Here is a 14,721-nt window from a genome sequence, read left to right on the forward strand (position 1 = left end):
TGAGCTGAGATGAGGCGGTTTTCTAGATACAGGATCATGTCATCTACAAACAGGAAGAGTTTGACTTCCTCTCTTCCTATTTGAATGCCCTGTATTTCTTTCTCTTGCTTTATTGCCCTGGCCAGAATTTCCAATACTATGTTAATAGGTGTGGTGAGAGAGGGCATCCGTGTTTCGTGCCGGTTTTCAAGGGGAATGCTTCCAGCTTTTGCCCATTCAGTATGATTTTGGTTGTGGGTTTGTCACACATGGCTTTTATTATTTTGAGGTATGTTCCTTTAAAACTTAGATTATTGAGGGTTTTTAACATGAAGGGATGTTGAATTTTACAGAAAGCCTTTTCTGCATCTATTGAGACAGTCATGTGTTGTACCATTTCTTTCTAACGGAGCAGAGGGAAAGCTAGAAAACAGTTTCAGAGGTGATACTTGGGGTCTCCCGCACCCAAAGCGGGAACCACTGACCTGCGAACAACCCCACTCGACGCAAAGCCCTAGATTATGTATTATTTATATTCTTTGTTGCTGTTCCCATTTGGCTGTTTTCTTGGTGTGTGGATCCAGAAATTCTCCTGGGAGTCTAATTAAAGTTGCCTAATTTTAAGTGCTCCCTCTGTCCTCCACCTCAATCACTCAAAAAACCACAACCCTTTCTCGCCTCTCCTGGCCCTAGGCCTCTGAGGTCTCTCCCCAAGCCCTGGTGGCCCAACGGGTCAGGTTGAGGGCGAATAGAGAGGAAAAAAGCGTTCTTCCCTGGGCCTTCGCGGAGGCAAAGGTCCTTCGAGTTCACGGTCACCGCTGCCAGGAGTTGGGGGAGGCGAGCAGAAAGCAAGTTCTTAAAAAGCAGCTTTAAAATAGGGCTCAGGGAGCACCGGATAAACATAGAACCCAGGCAGGGAAGCGGGGGCGGCATAGGAAAGGGCAGGGACGTTCGGAGGTCGGAGGCAGGCTCTCCTCCCGCGCCCCCACCCACTCTAGTCCGGGCTCCCCGCAGTGCCTCCCAAACTCACCCCGTGTTACATCCCCCTCTTCACGCCTCGTCGCCCTCTGGCGCCAGCACCCTCCTCCGCAACCTCCAGCTCACGGGCAATCTAAGCTCACTGGGTACCCACTGTTCGCCCTGACCAGGTCTCTTTCTTCCTAGAAGGAGGAGGTCAGCACCCAAGGCCAGCAGGCAGCATCTCGTAGGTTTTGAATCCAGCAGGATGGTCAAAGATATGGCCTCCTACGCATCACTTAAGACGGAGAGATTAAAATACCCCTCGCCAGCCCCTTTGGCTGAATGTATGACTACTAAGAAATTTCACATTGTGTTTTCAAGCTTTGGAGGAAGCCTTAGGAAAAAAAGGAGTGCGAGCTTACTGCCTCCATCAGTACACGCAAGTCTTTGCCAGGGTCAGAAGTGGAAAGACTAATGTTTTTTTAAGCTAGAGAGAATCCTAGGAATCCTGTGCCACCATCTCAGTGTGCAGGCTGGGGAAGCATCAGCTTGAAAGAAAAAAAAAAAAGATCCTGGGGCTCTTTACGACTTGAAAGAGCTGTGCAGGGTGAATGGGAGGGGAGAGAACAAATATTTAAAATATCTGTTGAACTATTATGCCTAGTGTTGAGCCAACAAGAGACTTAGGGCCCAGGAATGGGTCTCATATTGAAACTTTTGATGAGATCTCCAGATGAGATTTTACAGTCACATTTATGTCTCTTCGTGTTTCAGTGCTAGCCTGATAAACATACCTGTTACAGTTTGAATATGGTTAATTTGTCCCCACTAGAACTCATGTCGAAATTTGATTTCCAATGTGTCAGTGTTGGGAGATGGGCCCTAGTGGGAGGTGTTTGGATCACAGCAGTAAATTCGTTATGAATGTCTTGGTGCCCTTCTCTCTGTAGTGTGTGAGTTCTGGCTCTGGTGAGATTGGATTACTTCATTTGGGAATGGATTAGTTCCCTGGGAGAGTGGGTTGTTACACAGCCAAGATGCCCCTTCTTTTTTTTCTCTCTTTGTATGTGTCTGCTTCCCCTTTGACCTTCTCTGCCTTGTTTTGACCTAGTATAGTGGCCCTCACCAGAAGCCTGGCTGATGCTGGTAACATGCTTCTCCTACTTCCCAGGCTGCAGAACTGTGAGCTAAATAAACCTTTTTCTTTCTAAATTACTCAGCCTCAGGTGTTCTATTATAGCAACACAGAACAAACAAAGACAATACTCATTTGGCCAGGTGTGGTGGCTCACACCTGTAATCCCAGCGTTTTGGGAGACTGAGGCAGGCAGATTACTTGAGGTCAGGAGTTCGAGACCAGCCTGGACAACATGGCGAAACCCTGTCTCTACTAAAAATACAAAAATTAGCCGGGCATGGTGGCACGTGCCTGTAATCCCAGCTACTCAGGAGGCTGAGGCAGGAGAATCTCTTGAACCCAGGAGTCAGAGGTTGCAGTGAGCCGAGATCACACCACTGCACTCCAGCCTGGGCAACAGAGATTCCGTCTCAAAAAAAAAAACAAAAACAAACAAACAAACAAACAAAAAAAACCGCATAATACTCATTTAAATAACCCATAGTTTCTCTACGTGTTGACTTTTTTTTTTTTAAATATGAAGATTCTCATATGATGGAAGTGACCTGAGCCCATTTTGATCTGTTTTAGTGCCAGATCAGGCAATAAAAGGAAGCAGTCAACAGGAAAGAACCTAGTCATCACAGCAGAGCCCTCTTTGATCCTGGAACGCTGCAGGTTCAAATTCCTCAAACTGACAGGCGTCAGAGCACTTTCTTATTAAGAAAGTACCACACTCTCCTGTTCCTGGCTGAAGTTCCTTTGCTAACAAGTGGGCATGGCTTCTCCTATTCAATTTCCTATTCAGTGTTGCTGGAGTACCTATTTCCTGCCTTGTGCTCACAGGATCCTTCAGTAGGGAGGGAGGAAACTTGGCCTGTTCCTTTCAAGGAGTGGATCACATGTTGGATTGCACAGCTCAAACAGTAAGTGCCCTGAGACCCATAAGCCAGGTGTCTTGGCTTTCCTAGTAGAATGCCAAATTTGCTGCATACTTGATTGCCCAGTATCTAAAGCAAATGGATAACCACCCTTTTGGAAAGATGCCTGATACAAATACATGCAATGTGTTCGTCTGGCTGGCACATGTCTATTCCTTCAGTCTTCAGCACAGAATGCTGATATTCTAGGCTCTGGCATTCTGTAATATTGTCGGAGAGTTTAACCTTGAATTTCTTGCTATCCATACCTTGTTAATCGTCCAGATGATGAAAATTTATAGATGAGCAAGAGATTTACTTTAAGGCCTTAATATGCAAAGTGTGATTGGGGGCCAGCAGCATCAGCATCTTCTGGTAGCAGATTAGAAATGCAGAATCTCAGGCCTACTGAATCAGAATCTTAACAAACTCCCCAAAAGTTAGAGTATGCATTAAATTTTGAGAAATACTCTATGTACCAACTTCTGTATCAAATGTTCTATGCTCATTTAGAGTATCTGAAAGTTCCCACTAGAATCTTTCTGGATCAGTCTGCAGCAGAAGACATGCACTACATTGCAGTGTAAAGCTCTGTTCCTAGCTCCAATAGAGAGCCATGCCCCTGGCTGGGGGCGGTGGCTCATGCCGTAATCCCAGCACTTTGGGAGGCCGAGGCGGGCAGATCACGAGGTCAGGAGTTCGAGATCAGCCTAACCAAAGTGGTGAAACCCCGTCTGTACTAAAAATACAAAAATTAGCCGGGTGTGGTGGTGTGCACCTGTAATCTCAGCTACTTGGGAGGCTGAGGCGGGAGCATTGCTTGAACTCGGGAGGCGGAGGTTGTGGTGAGCTGAGATCGTGCCATTGCACTCCAGCCTGGGCAATAAGAGCGAAACTATGTCGCAAAAAAAAAAAAAAAAAAAAAAAACTGAGATCGTGCCATTGCACTCCAGCCTGGGCAGTAAAAACGAAACTATGTCGCAAAAAAAAAAAAAAAAAAAAAAAAAAGCCATCCCCCTATCGGCCTGAGGACCCCTCTATGTGCTAAAAAATCTTGCTCAAAATTAAATGCTATATTTAAATTAAATAATATTTTTGATGACTGCATCAGATAGTCAATGCTTTCAGCATTTATTGAGCGCCACTTACTCTGATGTGGTTTCATATGGTTATCACATTGACCATCACAGTAAAGCAAAGTACTGTGATGTACTTAGTTTTCTAGGCCGGGTGCAGTGGCTCATGCCTGTAATCCCAGCGCTTTGGGAGGCTGAGGAGGGTGAATCATGAGGTCAGGAGTTCGAGACCAGCCTGACCAACATGGTGAAACCCATCTCTATTAAAAAAACAAAAAAAATTAGCCAGGTGTGGTGGCACACACCTGTAATCCCAGCTACTCAGGAGGCTGAGGCAGGAGAATAGCTTGAACCCGGGAGGTGGAGCTTGCAGTGAGCTGAGATCATGCCACTGCACTTCAGCCTGGGCAACAGAGCAAGACTGTCTCAAAAAAAAAAAAAAAAGTTTTCTAAAGTAAATGCTCAAAGTAAAAAGAGGGAAGGGAAATTTCCTTGTATTCAGCAGGGAGATTTAAGCCCCTTATTTCTAGTTTGTATTTGTCTTTACACTTTTCACTGAACTTCATTGGAGAGATGGGACAAAAAGGATTTCATGGAGTAATCCAGTGAACTCAATCACCTCTGCAAGCTTCAGGTGAAAAGAAATGCAATCTTTGAACTATGGTATGATCAACAGGAATGGAAAGGGGAAGGATATGAGGCATTTTTTATTCTTTGCTTGTGTTCATCCTTCTGGTATCATTGTCCTCCTTCACCTGCTCAGTCCCCACAAATATTGTAATAGTCTTGGTGCTTTGGGTTTAAAAAGATCACGTCTGATGTACAATTTAATTTCTTCTTTGATTTCCCTCTACTGCTTTGCCTAGTCCCTGTCTTTAATTCCATAGTGTACCGAGTGCTCAAAACACGATCAGCTTGTCGGTGAACACACAGGAGTGTTTATAATGGGTTTAAACATTTGAGGCAAGCTGGTGGGGTGCATCTGCCAGGAAGCCTTTGGGACTTGGAAATAGAATCTTGCCCACTTCACATCCACCAAATAAATCTGTGCTCATCATTTGATCAGGTTTGGGGAGGAGCAGAAGACAAACAAGATTATTATCCTTGCTCATTGGGAACTTGAATTTGAATAAAAGAAAATATCTTCTCCACCTTTTACAATATATACAATACAAACCTAGAAGAATGAACAAACACACAGAGACATACACACTACAGTTAGATGGCAATACAAGTGGTAACTGATAATCACCAGAGTGAGTGTAGCCTCAGTTTCCAGAAGGTAAGATGTCTTTGGAAATCTGAAGAAAACTTTGAGAAAGTACAAATCGAGGCAAGTACATGTGTGTATGTGTGCGTGTGTGTGTGTGTGTGTGTGTGGCTAAAGCTTTGCAAAGTCACGTTCCTTGATGTCTGAGATAAACAATCTATGTATCTTGGAAACCAGTATGCCTGTCCATAGGTGTTCGTGGATGTTGTTACAGTGAATAACTGGTTGAGTCCTGGTAATTGTTCCTGACCTTTAAAAATATTCTATAGCCAATGAAGCTGAAAATTACAAAGTCTTCCCCAAAGGATGACATAATAGTTTCCTTTTCTGCACAGAAGCTCCTTGAAATAGTGCACTGTCATGTAAATAAGTATCACTCATTAGACTTCATTCTTCCTGCTTGGTTTACTAGAAATTCAGTCCTACCTAGACCCTAGACAATCTATCCTGGAAAATTAGTAGTAGGGTTAGTAGTAGGGTTCTTGACAAAAATATTTAAGCTGAATCTAATCATGAGGAAATAAGTAAATATTGAACTGCATCTTATCTGAGGAAATAATCACATTCAGAACATGAGACTTCCTATAAGACAACTGCCATGAGAAAAGAAAGTCTAAGAGGAGAGGAATTTTCTAGATTAAAGGAGACCAAAGAGATGTTACAACTAAATGCAGTGAGAAATATTGTTAGAATTTACATTATTTTAATAGGGAGTGGGTAAGTGGGGAAATCTGAATATGGACTGTATATCTATTAGCATATAAGGAATTATAAATTTTCTTGGGTGTGATATGGTGCTAATATTCTGCTCTTGGATAGTATATGTAAACAGGGGGATGCGGAGGTAAGAAGGATGCAAATGTTCCTAATAATGGGTGTTCTAGTTAAAGCGTATACAGTTTTTTTGTTTTTGTTTTTGTTTTTTTTTTTTGAGACGGAGTCTCTCTCTTTCACCCAGGCTGGAGTGCAGTGGCGCGATCTCAGCTCACTGCAGGCTCCGCCGCCCGGGGTTCCGCCATTCTCCTGCCTCAGCCTCCCGCGTAGCTGGGACTACAGGCGCCTGCCACCTCGCCCGGCTGATTTTTTGTATTTTTAGTAGAGACGGGGTTTCACCGTGTTAGCCAGGATGGTCTCGATCTCCTGACCTCGTGATCCGCCCGCCTTGGCCTCCCAAAGTGCTGGGATTACAGGCGTGAGCCACCGCGCCCGGCCAGCGTATACAGTTTTTATGGTACCTTTTTTTTAACTTTTCCCTAGGGTATTACTATACAAACAGACAGTGGCCAGAACATATATAAAAATAGACCTCTGACCAGTAGTAACCTACAACAGCCAGTGCAGGAAGTCAACCCACAGTGACCAGCACAGGAAGCCAGCCCATTATCTCTCTTTTTTTTTGAGACAGATTTTCACTCTTGTTGCCCAGGCTGGAGTGCAATGGCGCTATCTTGGCTCACCGCCTATCACTGGCTATCTCTGCCTCCCGGGTTGAAGCGATTCTCTTGCCTCAGCCTCCCGAGTAGCTGGGATTCCAGGCATGCACCACCACGCCGAGCCAATTTTGTATTTTTAGTAGAGACGGGGTTTCTCCATTTTGGTCACGCTGGTCTCGAACTCCCGACCCTCAGGTGATCCACCTGCCTCGGCCTCCCAGAGTGCTGGGATTACAGGTGTGAACCACAGCGCCCGGCCAGTCCATTGTCTTTAAGCCGGACTTTTAGGAAGTCAGACCACTATCTCTACTCTAAGCAACGAGCCCAGGAAGCCAGACAATAACCTCTGTAAAAACCAGACCCAATGGCTAGGAATTTATGAATAGTTAACACCTTTCCTATTATTTGTTTCTGTTTCCAAGTTAGCATCAACCAGAGAAAGCCAAATACGTATCCCTAACATAGGATGCCCCGCTTCTAGTTAGCCTGCCCACTGCGTCCCCATGCCACAGTCTCCAGTCAGGGCACACTTGAAGGCTTCCCTTTGTCCACTATGAAGTTTTCCCACTCCTCTGCTTGCCTTTGAGCCTCTGCCAAATCACAAGTGACGCTCTTTTGGGTCCCCACTTCCAAGATGGCAAAGAAAAGAAATAACAATGGTCATGCCAAAAAGGGCCACAGCCACGTGCAGCCTATTTGCTACATGGACTATGCCCTATGCCACCCAAAGCCAAGACTGTTAAGAAGTTCATCATTCAAAACGTAGTAGACACTGCACCTGTCAGGACATTTCTGAAGCTAGGATCTTTGAGGCCTGTGGGCTTCCCAAGTTGCTCGTGAAATTCTGTTACTGTGGGAGTTGTGTCATTCACAGCAAGGTAGACAGGAATTAATCTTGTGAAGCTTGCAAGGACCGAATACCCTCACCCTGACCTATGGGTGCTGCCACATGACCCCTACCAAAGCCCATATAAGAAGGTGAGTCCTTAAGGACTAAAGAAAAACTCTCTCTAGAGAAAAATAATATGAGAATTATATTTTTTAAAAATCACAAGTAAAGGCTGCTAACTCCTTTGCTATAGAAAGCTCTGAATAGCCTTTGCTTGTTCTCATTAACTGGTGTTCATTTATTTCCACATTAGGATTAAAGTTTTTCCGAATGAAAAGTTGAGGGGAAATGGAAAAAATACAGACAAACAACAAAAAAAGCAATTAAAAATATTGCCAAGATTACAACTAGGGGTCAAGTTGCTCAGCAGAGGAAGTGCTCAGGATGGGCCAGAACACACTGGAGCACAACCAGGTTTGCGGATGCTAAGTCTAATAAACTAGTAGAAGGGGGTCTTGGAGTTTCCTAGAGTCAGACTGGCCAACTCGAGTGAATCGTGGAGTAAGGGGCTGGAAGAATGAGAATATAACATAAGGTCCTGGGACAACCTTTGATGGTAGGAGGTAGGCTGAATGTGGATAGGGTCAATTGGTCAAAGGTTTATTTGCACTGATAGAGGAGTGAGAACTCTCTCCGCAAAGCCAGGCTCTGTCTAGGAGAAACCAGAAACATCAGATCCATGGTTGTTGCCCTGGCTTCTCTCCTTGGAATACTTCTTTGAATATTTTAAATTATTATTATTATTATTATTATTATTATTATTATTTGACTGAGTCTGGCTCTGTCGCCCAGGCTGGAGTGCAGTGGCGCGATCTTGGCTCACTGCAACCTCCGCCTCCAGGGTTCAAGCAATTCTCCCTCCTCAACCTCCCCAGTAGCTGGGACTACAGGCGCGTGCCACCATGCGCTAATTTTTTGTATTTTTAGTACAGATGGGTTTTCACCGTGTTAGTCAGGATAGTCTCAATCTCCTGACCTCGTGATCCGCCCGTCTCAGCCTCCCAAATTTAAGTTATTCTTAAATGTATAACAGTCTATGGTTAGAAGAGAAGAGATCAATTCATGTAGGGAATAGAAGAGAGCTTGCCAAATTGTGACAGGGTGAGAATGAGGGGACAGATTCTAAGAGAAGGTGAGGAGCCATGAATACCATCGGAGAAAGATAAGCAAAGAGAGGAGGAGAAACAGCAAAGAGGAAGAAGGCCGTTTGAGAGACAGTTTGCACTGCTTAGTAATTTTGCCTATGGCCAGGCCAGTCTCTCTGAAAATAATAATGATGAAGATAATAATGATGAAGATAATACTAACAATGATGATAATAATAAACACCTATTTCCAAAACAGGGACGTTGAGACCTGGCAAAGTTAAATAACCGATTTAGGTTTTTTTCTTTTTTTTTTTTTTTAAGACGGAGTCTCGCTCTGTCACCCAGGCTGGAGTGCAGTGGCGCGATCTCGGCTCACTGCAAGCTCCGCCTCCCGGGTTCACGCCATTCTTCTGCCTCAGCCGCCCGAGTAGCTGGGACTACAGGCACCCGCCACCACGCCCGGCTAATTTTTTGTATTTTTTAGTAGAGACGGGGGTTTCACCATGTTAGCCAGGATGGCCTGGATCTCCTGACCTCGTGATCCGCCCGCCTCGGCCTCCCGAAGTGCTGGGATTACAGGCGTGAGCCACCGCGCCCGGCCCCAATTTAGGTTTTTTCTAACCACTGCACTACATACTCTATGTCTATACATGCCAACAATCACACATCAACTATGACCAAAAGTTTATTTTAATTTGACTTTTCTGCTCTAGAAAAAAGGTAGGCCTACTTGTGTTCCCCGATGTTAAAAAAAAAAAAAAAAAAGGTAGGCAACCTGCCATTTCCTTAAGCTATGAGTTGTGTCTTTAGGCCCAAAGAGAACATGTTAGAGGTTTTCTCCAGTGAAGTGTCTTGTGTAGGCACATAGAGTATAGAGACTCAATTTTTAATTCAATCAGTTAAAAGGAAGCCTTGTAGTTCTCTTGGGAGCAGGAGACTGAGGGTTAAACACCCAGGAGTAGTAGAAGGAACAGCCCTTGTCAGGCTACAAAAGATATGTATTCATCTCACCTTAGGACAACATTGTGAGGCCTCTTCCTGACTCATCCCTAATCCAAGAAAATCTGCCACATATGCCTTACTTTGCCTATCTAAATAGAGCACTTTTCTTCCTTGAAAATGTGTAAGGTCAACAGCATCATGTTTTACGTTTAAATAATGAAAACTAAAGGAGACGATGAATCATAATAACCTTACAGATTTCTTACAAATTTTGTGATCTTGGACATGAAAGCACTAAAAAATTGTGAGTATAAGAGCAGAGCTGTGGTCAGAGGGTCTAAATCTTACTAAGCAGAGTCGCGTCACTTCTTGGGGTTCCATGAATCAGTGCTTATTTTCCAGTGTTCTCATCTACGGCTTATTTGTCGTAAGAAAGGGGTACGAGATCTTTCTTAGTTAAATAATTGTTTAGTTTCTGTTCACCAGCTTATATAAACAAGGTTTCTAAAAATTAAAAACAATCTTTTCTAAAAAGTCGTATTATTTTCGTACCAACTGTGTAAATCTGTGTATGTCTTCAGGGAAGGATTAAACTCTTCTTCCTCAACACCCCTTTTCCCTGTTTGCTTCTACCTCTGGACCTTGGAAGAGTGAGGGATTAACTCCAGAAAGGCAAGTTTAGAGGTTTAGGGATCTGGATTGAGAAAGGAAAAAGCCGTGGAAAATCTCTTCTCACCTCCGTCCCTGGATTTTACCACCATATTAAGGGGAAGGCGTGCACTACAATTTCCTTGTCCATCAGACGCCCTCCATAGACGCCTCATATTTCGGGAGGTGTGTGTGTAGGGGGTCGCCCTTGTACCCAAAGATCTGAAATTCTTACATCAACACCATTTCCATGCACCACAGAGGCACAGTAGGCAACGTCTCAAGAGAGTATCAGGGTGAGGAACGGGAAGACAGCCTGGTAGTTGCTCTGCTCAAAGCAGAATCTTTTCGAGGGATTTACAGAGCACGAAAATGTTTTCATTTTGTAGGAGAATATCCTGGAATTTTACTCAAGCTAACATCCTATTCAGTAGCTGGAATGCTAGAAGCATAATACCAATCTATAAGATTAAAGGTAGAGAAACACGGTCCCAACGAGGGCTCCATAGCTCAGGGGTTAGAGCACTGGTCTTGTAAACCAGGGGTCGCGAGTTCAATTCTCGCTGGGGCCTGCGTTCTCTTTTTTCTTTCCTGCCCAAGGGATTTCCACATCAGAAGGTAAGCGGGGTCGGACAACGCGGCAGCAGCGTGGCTGTCGCTTGGCACATCTGCATGTCTTCGGCAGTCATTTAGGCTAGGCGGGTTCACGCCTGCTACAGAAGCTGCCAGTCTCAATGACTCTTGGGGCGTGTGGTTTACCGCTGCTGTGCAAATAAGTACGCATTCTTGCCGATAGAAGGCACCCAAGAACCTAGTTCATCAGAAAATGCCTAATGATGTGAATGAGCCTTAGGGCAAACCTTAAGCAATTTCGCGCCGCGGCTCGTTGGTCTAGGGGTATGATTCTCGCTTAGGGTGCGAGAGGTCCCGGGTTCAAATCCCGGACGAGCCCTTGCCCTTTTCAACTCAGCAAGGTATGTCTTGTTGAAAACTTCACCACTGCACTGTGATATCCCTATATACTGTTCTTTGAAAAACTGCAGCCATTAACTCCCCAGGGATGTGAAGAAGCAAAGCAGAGAAAACTCCAGGTTATGCTTTTTATTCTCTCTGACAAACTGTAACACATCTTTCTCTCCCTGCCTACCTCTAGCAATCCTGTCAAGTCAAATAAAACAGTCTATGCAAAGTTGCTCGGAAATTTTAGCCCTCGGTAAACAAAAGGAGCTGCTTTCTTTCCTGGGTGTGAATTGGGAGCTGACACATACTAACATTGTCACCACGTGTAACTGTATGATGTGTTATCTTTTAAAAAGGGGTTTACATGTTATTACATAATATTGCCTTTTCTTCTCCTTTTCCTTTCTTTCCTTTTTCCCCACCCTTTCTGGTGTTTGTTTGTTTTGTACTGTGAGGTAGGCAACGAATTCTGTTAACTCCAGCGGAGCAATAGAGTGATGAGGGAAAGTGTATCTCTAAAGGCAAATTTTGAAATGTTAACTTTAAAAATAATGTTTTGTGGATCCTTAGCAACTTTCTTTATTGTGTGAATAACTATTACAGAATAAAACGATTCCATTAGAAGTGAACTATATCCCTTCCTGGCAACAGATGGACTAACTTACCCACATCAACACTCATCATCTCTGTCTTCTGTCTTGTTTCAAGGCCCATCTTTCACTTCTCATATTTAAGGGCAGCTCCTTCAGTTTCACATCAGATGAATTTCCCATTTCCTCTCCTTTAGGTAAGGACTTGGTTTCTGAAATCAACATTACCTCCGCACCTCCACCCCCAAGCCCCTAACACCACACACACCAGCTATTTCCCCCAGTGTGACAATCATTTCCATTAGCATACAAACACCAAACAGCTGCAGTATCACCAATCCTTAAAAAAAATTCCTTCTTAACCACTCTTTCCAATTCTCTTTCTTCTGCATAGATAAAAAAACTTCTTAAAAGTTATGCATTGTGTATCTCAACTTCCTCCCCTCATGCTCTGTCCTCAACCAATTATGATCAAGCCTTTTTTCTCCACCACGCCACTTGAAATGGCTTTTGTCAAGGTTACCAATGACTTTGATGTTTCCAGATCTAAAAGTGACTTTTCAGTCTTCGTCCTACTTCATTTCTCATCTCAGGAGGCTACTTTTCAGTCTCTTTTGATGGCTCCTCCTTTCCTGACCTCTCAATATTTGAGTGTTATCTTGCTCTCCCCTTGCCCGTTTTTTTATCTCTCTATACTTATCAAGTCATGAGGCTTAACATAGCATCGTATACTGATGATTCCCATTCATAAGCCTTGACCTAGGTTTGTAGATATACTCATATGCTTGCCCCAGCATGTGAACGAGTTAGAGGCATCTCAGAATTAATTTGTCTCAAATGATACCCTTGATTTCCTGCCACTCTTCTTCCGATTGCTCTCCAACCACCACCCATATCCCAGGAAATAGATCCATCATTTATCCACTTTCTCCAACATCACATCCAATCCACTGTTCTATCTTCGTCTATTTCCCAACACACTCATTATCACCCTAGTCTAAACTCTCCTTCATCTCTTACAAATCCCATGAAAGCCTTCTAACTCATTTTCCTACTTTTTCTCTGCTCCCTATTCTAGAGAACAGCCAGAGTTACCCTATTACAATGTAGCCCAAACAATGCTCTCCTCCACTTAAAAGCAGCTAATAACTTCTCACATTTAGAACAGAATCTGTGATCGAGCCCTTCTGTGTTCTGGTGGTGTCTGTCCCTCTGATCGCAGCTGCTTACCCCCTCCTCCTCCTTCTCACTCACTTTCTTCTAGCTATACTGGCCCTCCCACTGTTCCTCAAATCCATGTGCCTTGTTTCTTGTTCCGGACTTTTCATGTACTGTTTCCTTTGCCTAGAACATCTCACTTCCTCAAATATTTGTATCCCTCTCTCTCACTCCTTCTGTGCTCAAATGTTACCTCTTTAGAGAAAACTTCCTTGACCACTCTTTCCAAAATAGCCTCCAATTGCCATTACACCCTACACTAATTTATGGCTGTTCACAGCATTTATCACTACTTAATATTATTATATGCAGTTCTTTCCTTCTTTTTTTCTGTTTCTCCTACTAGGATATAAGCTCCAGGGAGGCAGATCTTTCGTTGTGCTCGATTTTGTACCCTCAGCACTTAGCAATGTGTACTATATGTAGTTGGCAATTAATAATGAATAGATGAATGGGTGGACGAATATTACCACACTTTCAGGCACACCTGCTGGTCTCCAGAGGCCACAATTAAATGGCAATTTATTTCCAGTTTCTGTAGAGTCAGATTGGAATCTTCCCAGGGATAATAGCCATGGCTATGGAATTATGTTACAAATGGATACCTAAATTGATCTTTCTTGTCTCTGCAGACTATATGCTAAGCACCTTACACGTATTCACTAATTTTCATAAAGAGGTATATATTATCTCCATTGTACAAATGAGGAAATAGAGGCACACAAAAGGTAAGCAGCTTGCCCAAGTCACACAGTAATGTGAGAATTGCGACCCCTTGCATTCTAACAGCCCAGCCCACGGTCCCTTCACCATCCTTCCCACATCACTGCACTACCTTCCTTATGCCGCATTTGTTTTTTACTCGATGATGTTTTACAATGTTTCAAGACCGTTTTTATTGTAATTGTAGGATTTATTTTTCCAGTGTAGACTGTGAGTTTCCCTTGTGGGCAGGCATTATTTTATTCATCTTTCTGTACTCCTCAACAACTAGAACAGTGCAAATTACGCTCGTCTACTTAAAGGCAAAGAGCTCAAAATACGCTCGTCCACTTAAAGGCAAAGCAAAGGCTACACATGAATTATATTAATGTCCTAGCGCTTTCCCTTCTTTGGGAAACCATGGATTCAAAAGCATCTTTATGATCTTGAGAGGATTTTACTGGCTTTATGAAGTACTTCACATTATGAAAGACTCACAAATACGAGACGTTCCAAAATAGCGCACAGCTACATTCTTCACCAACTGGAGATACGAGATGGGGTGCTAGAGAAAGGTAAAGAGACTGTGTTAACGTGGTAGCACCAGCACAGTAATTGGAATACACGGATGGTTTCCCCAAGAAAAGCAAAGCACGTGGCAGCGGTGGGATTCGAACCCACGCCCCCGAAGAGACTGGAGCCTTAATCCAGCGCCTTAGACCGCTCGGCCACGCTACCTGCTGGCTGGTTGTCGGGAACATATTCTCTACCCTTTCCTCTTTTACCCTCCCCCACCTGCCAACTTCATGATCCTGTATTTGTAGCTTTACCGGATTTTTTCTTTCTGGTTTGTTTAGCTCTCCTTCATCTTTTAAGCCGCACTATTTGAAATTGGTGGAAAGAGTTATAATACATGTTTTGAAAAACGT

At 43.7% G+C, this 14,721-nt stretch overlaps 3 non-coding genes across 3 annotated transcripts; 2 read left to right on the forward strand and 1 right to left on the reverse strand.

The window, feature by feature from the left end:
• The first annotated feature begins 10,821 nt into the window (after positions 1–10,821).
• TRNAT-UGU (transfer RNA threonine (anticodon UGU)) lies at positions 10,822–10,894 on the forward strand. Its single transcript has one exon. It is a non-coding gene; the product is annotated as a tRNA-Thr (tRNA).
• Positions 10,895–11,202: 308 nt separating this feature from the next.
• Positions 11,203–11,274, forward strand: TRNAP-AGG (transfer RNA proline (anticodon AGG)). Its single transcript has one exon. It is a non-coding gene; the product is annotated as a tRNA-Pro (tRNA).
• Positions 11,275–14,448: 3,174 nt separating this feature from the next.
• TRNAL-AAG (transfer RNA leucine (anticodon AAG)) lies at positions 14,449–14,530 on the reverse strand. Its single transcript has one exon. It is a non-coding gene; the product is annotated as a tRNA-Leu (tRNA).
• Positions 14,531–14,721: the final 191 nt, after the last annotated feature.

The sequence above is a fragment of the Hylobates moloch genome, unplaced genomic scaffold (genome assembly GCF_009828535.3).
Source record: "Hylobates moloch isolate HMO894 unplaced genomic scaffold, HMol_V3 SCAFFOLD_16, whole genome shotgun sequence".
Classification (NCBI taxonomy): Eukaryota; Metazoa; Chordata; class Mammalia; order Primates; family Hylobatidae; genus Hylobates; species Hylobates moloch.